Genomic DNA, 5,571 nt, shown 5'->3' on the forward strand with positions numbered 1-5,571 from the left:
GAGGGAGGAGGGGGAGGGACGGGGGGAGGAGAGTGTACCTGTGGGCATGGCTGCAGGGCATCACCCTCTGAGCACCAGACAGAGGAGAGGTGCATCCTGTCACCTATCAATCTCTGCTCTTTGGCTTTTATTTGTTTTTTCCCCCTCTTCTCTAGTCAGTTTACAAAAACTTTTTTTTTTTGCCTCCAACTTATTTACTTTTGCTTGTCTTTGTGAGAATGTCTACTGTAGTTGTTGGAACTCCAGAGACAGGACGACGAGGCTCCTGAAAACTGAGCCTGTCAGAGTTGTAACTGTCACGTTTCATTTATGCCACCAACAGGTTCACTCCTGCCACCGTTCCCTCCAGTGTTTGATATCGTTTGTTCTTCGCTGATGGAACAAATCACTGTTTCTTGCATCAGAAAACACCGGGTGAGTCACAAGAAACCACATCCTTACAGACACAGTCACAATTCTGTAGAACTGAGTGGGAAGGTGGAGAATTCCTTTCGAGTGTCTTCCCACTCAGTTCTTTTCTCTCTCTCTCTCTCTCTCTCTGTCTGTCTGTCTGTCAGTCAGTCAGTCAGTCAGTCAGACAGACTCTGTCTCGCTGTCTGTCTCTCTGTCTGTCTGACTGACTGACTGACTGACTGACAGACAGAGAGACAGACAGAGAGGCTGACTGACTGACAGACAGACAGAGAGACAGAGAGGCTGACTGACAGACTGACAGACAGACAGAGAGGCTGTCTGACAGACAGACAGACAGACAGTCAGTCAGTCAGACAGACAGAGAGACAGACAGAGAGACAGACTGACTGACTGACAGACAGAGAGACAGACAGAGAGACAGAGAGACTGACTCACAGACAGACAGACAGAGAGACAGAGAGGCTGACTGACAGACTGACAGACAGACAGACAGTCAGTCAGACAGACAGACAGAGAGACAGAGAGTCTGACTGACTGACAGACAGACAGACAGGGAGACAGAGAGTCTGACTGACAGGCAGACAGACAGAGAGACAGAGAGACAGACTGACTGACTGACAGACAGTCAGTCAGTCAGACAGACTCTGTCTCGCTGTCTGTCTCTCTGTCTGTCTGACTGACTGACGGTCTGTCTGTCTGTCTGTCTGACTGACTGACGGTCTGTCTGTCTGTCTGTCTGACTGACTGCCTGACTGTCTGTCTGTCTGTCTGTCAGACAGCCTCTCTGTCTGTCTGTCTGTCTGACTGACTGCCTGACTGTCTGTCTGTCTGTCAGTCTGTCAGTCAGCCTCTCTGTCTCTCTGTCTGTCTGCCTGTCAGTCAGACTCTCTGTCTGTCTGTCTGTCTGTCAGACAGCCTCTCTGTCTGTCTGTCTGTCAGTCAGACTCCCTGTCTCTCTGTCTGTCTGTCAGACTGTCTGACTGTCTGTCTGTCTGTCTGTCAGACAGCCTCTCTGTCTGTCTGTCAGTCAGTCAGACTCTCTGTCTGTCTCTCTCTCTGTCTGTCTGTCTGTCTGACTGACTGACTGTCTGTCAGTCAGTCAGTCAGTCAGTCAGTCAGTCAGTCAGACTCTCTGTCTGTCTCTCTCTCTGTCTGTCTGTCTGACTGACTGCCTGACTGTCTGTCTGTCTGTCTGTCAGACAGCCTCTCTGTCTGTCTGTCTGTCTGTCAGACAGCCTCTCTGTCTGTCTGTCAGTCAGTCAGTCAGTCAGTCAGACAGACTCTGTCTCGCTGTCTGTCTCTCTGTCTGTCTGTCAGACTGTCTGACTGTCTGTCTGTCTGTCTGTCAGTCAGACTCTCTGTCTGTCTGTCTGTGAGTCAGTCTCTCTGTCTCTCTGTTTGTCTCTCTGTCTCTCTGTCAGTCAGTCAGTCATAGACAAATGCTCCACTCACAGCCATAACGTTAACGTGCACACTCTTACCACCTACGTGAACCTACCCCCATCCAACTCCCCCCACCTTCCAAAATATTGAAATCTTGTTTGTTTGTGCTATTAAACCTTTGGACTAATTAACCCTTGTGCGGTCCTTCGGGTCTAGGAGACCCTAGATGATTTTCATCTTGTCCCAGAATATGAGGACATGTTGGCACAAGTCATGCAGTACAGGAACATGCACCCACACACATACACACACAAAGACATATTGGGTCACCTAGACCCAATATGTCTTTGTCTAGGTCTAAGTGACCTAGGGTCACCTAGACCACCTAGGGTCACCTAGACCCGAAGGACCCTAGGTCACCTAGACCTAGACAAAGACATATTGGGTCTAGGTGACCCAATATGTCTTTGTGTGTGTATGTGTGTGGGTGCATGTTCCTGTACTGCATGACTTGTGCCAACATGTCCTCATATTCTGGGACAAGATGAAAATCATCTAGGGTCTCCTAGACCCGAAGGACCGCACAAGGGTTAAGAAATACATTTACTGACCTGTTATGTCCCTGCCCCCTCTGTGCTGTTCAAATAAACGTTTGTGCTTTTATAGTTTTTACCTTTTTACAGCTTACACTTATTAATACTGTGTACTTTGTTTTTTTTTTACAGTGATCCGCCAAGTAACGACATGTCATTCGATGTATGCACTGCTGGTATATTGTTGATTGACAATAAAAAACAGTCTTAAGTCTATTTGTTTAATGTTTTGATTCATAATATCACGTGCAGTATAGTAGTCTGCAACACGTGGACGTAAAAACTATTAAAGGATTTTGCGCTTTAGCTCTCAATACATTACATTACATTTAGCTACAGTAAACATACAAAATAGTAGCAGGTAGTTTGTTCCACCACCAGTGGGAACCAGGACTGAGAAGGACCGAGATCGCCCAGTGTGAGGAGGGGACAGGACAAGTCGACACTCCTGTGATGAGCGCAGCAACCAAGTGGGTGTGTAAGCCTTTATCAGTTTATAAGTTTAGAATTGCAGGAGCGCCCCCTTGCAAACACAAGTCGAATCAACCAGCAGCTAGTGTACATCGATGAGCAGAGGAGTGACATGATCACATACATGGGTTGGTTAAAGACTAGACGCGCCGTCGCGTTCTGGACCCTTTGTAGGGATGTAATTGAGCAGGTGGGGGAGGTTGGGGGTTGTGTGACATCACAGGTCAGAAAATGTATTTTTTAATTACTCCAAAGCTCCTAGCACAAATGAACAACAGTGCTATTTCAATAGTTTGGATGAGTGAGGGTGCGTGGGTGGGCAGCCTCACGAAGGTGCTCTTACCTCAAAGTTTTTCAGATCATCAGGTGAAGATTCATGTGAGCACCAGCAGCATCAACACCAGTACCAGTCTCAGCTCCAGCACCAGCACCAGCAGCAGCACCAGCAGCAGCAGCAGCAGCAGCAGCAGCACCAACACCAGCACCAGCTCAGCTGTCAGACGTCGTCTCTGGGAAGATCTGTGAGTGAGACAATCTTTGATTAGAGATTTTTCAGATCAGGTTTTTCAGTCTTTAGACTGAAAAGATTACAACAATAATAATAATAATAAATCTTATTAATGTTTCAGAGTTTCAGAGAAAAAAGTCCTGAAAACAGACTACATATGTACTTTTTGTAAACAAAAAAAATTAACGCAGATTTGTTTTTTCAATTTTCAAAATTAAACTTTTTGAAAAAAATCCAATTTATATATATATATAAATTGGATTTTTGTGTCCATATACATACATATATATATAAATATATATATATATATATATATATATATATTCTGTATGTATGCACACACTCATTGAAGTACATGAAAAGTAATTCACATTTTCTACTTCAACATTTGACTTCCAAATATAAAGTTCTACAATATCTCCATGCCCTGACTGACTACCATCTTTTTTCCAAAAATATTTACATCTTAAAAACAGGGAGACACGTACAAACTATTAAAGGATTTTGAGCTTTAGCTCTCAATACATTACATTACATTTAGCTACAGTAAACATACAAAATAGTGGGTGTGTAAGCCTTTATCAATACGTTTAGAATTGCAGGAGCGCCCCCTTGCAAACACAAGTCGGATCAAACACAAGTCACCGACTGCGTGACGTCACAGGTCAGAAAATGTATTTTTTAATTACTCCAAAGCTTTAATAGCACAAATGAACAACAGCGCTATTTCAATAGTTTGGATGAGTGAGGGTGCGGGGGTGGGCAGCCTCACGTAGGTGCTCTTACCTCAAAGTTTTTCAGATCATCAGGTGAAGATTCATGTGAGCACCAGCAGCAGCAGCAGCAGTAGCAGCAGCAGTCTCAGCTCCAGCACCAGCACCAACACCAGCAGCAGCTCAGCTGTCAGACGTCGTCTCTGGGATGATCTGTGAGTGAGACAATCTTTGATTAGTGATTTTTCAGATCAGGTTTTCAGATCAGATTACAACAATAATAATAATAATAAATCTTATTAATATTTCATAGTTTCAGAGAAAAAAATCCTGAATTTTTTCTGAAACAGATTAAACATGTACTTTTTGTAAACAAAAAAAATTAACGCAGAACTTAGATTTTTTTTTCAATTCAATTTCAATTTTTGTGTGTATATATGCACGCACTCATTGAATCATATGAAAAGAAATTCATATTTTCTACTTCAACATTTGACTTCCAAAAATAAAGTTCTACAATATCTCCATGCCCTGACTGACTACCATCTTTTTTCCAAAAATATTTACATCCTAAAAAAAGGGAGAAACTACACAAAAAACAACCAAACAACCCAAACAATTGATCCTGTGTTTACATTGCTAACTCTCTAAATATCTCCACACAAACCCAGGCAACCCTGTTTCTCTGCCTTCTCCACTTCCTGTGACTGAATGGGACAGATGGAGGAATCCCTTTGTCATCGCCCAGTTCTGCCTCAGCTTTCATCCCCAGGGAGGACTCACATCTCCCTCAACACAGAGGTGTTTTCAAATTAAATACTGTCTAATGAACTGGAAAAGCTCCCCCTGTGTGTGTGTGTGTGCGTGTGTGCGTGTGTGCGTGTGTGTGCATGTGGACTACGTAGTAACGAGATGCTGGCGAACAGGGTAGGAAAATGAAGGAACCGTTAGAGATTAAAAGAGAGAGGTATTTGCATTGCAATCTAGTGATTGCACAGCCAGTGTGTGGCATCATGAAGCGAGCGTTCGCTAATTGTATATCTCTGCAGTTCTAATTGCTTTAATTCCCTGTAATTAATCAGTAATTACAGTGAGGAGCCGTGCACAGCTTCGCTCTAAAGGCAAAAGAACTTTTCAATATGGAGAACATAAATATAGATGAGAGAGAGGGAGGGAATAAGATGGTGTGAAAACACCGCTGAGGAGAGAGAGAGAGAGAGAGAAAGACAGGAGGAGATAAGAATTCAAAGAAGAAAAAAACATGCAATTTTCGTGGTTAAATTTAGCAAAATTTTGAAATTTACTTACCATACTTATTCTGGCTTTTTGTTATTTTTAATTTATTGTTAAATCCCAATAAAACAAAGAAAATAGTTTGTGTATTCTGCTGCATTTTTGGCTATGTTTCTTAGCTAAGATTTGTCCTAAATTAACATGATATAAACAATTTTTGGCAATTTTCTTTTTAAACATAAAATATTCACTTGGC

The 5,571-nt window shown here is 42.9% G+C and overlaps 1 protein-coding gene across 3 annotated transcripts in view; it reads left to right on the forward strand.

The window, feature by feature from the left end:
• Nucleotides 1-2,603, forward strand: part of reep2 (receptor accessory protein 2) — a 38,426-nt gene extending 35,823 nt beyond the window's left edge. For 2 of the 3 annotated variants that reach the window (XR_001761215.2, XR_001761214.2), the window contains exons 19-20: nucleotides 323-414; nucleotides 2,523-2,603. The gene's annotated coding sequence lies outside the window, so the exon portion shown is untranslated. The remainder of the gene's footprint in view (nucleotides 1-322; nucleotides 415-2,522) is intronic. The other variant, XR_003051964.1, reaches the window with a different exon arrangement.
• Nucleotides 2,604-5,571: the final 2,968 nt, after the last annotated feature.

This window comes from Cynoglossus semilaevis, chromosome 15 (genome assembly GCF_000523025.1).
Source record: "Cynoglossus semilaevis isolate Cse_v1.0 chromosome 15, Cse_v1.0, whole genome shotgun sequence".
Classification (NCBI taxonomy): domain Eukaryota; kingdom Metazoa; phylum Chordata; class Actinopteri; order Pleuronectiformes; family Cynoglossidae; genus Cynoglossus; species Cynoglossus semilaevis.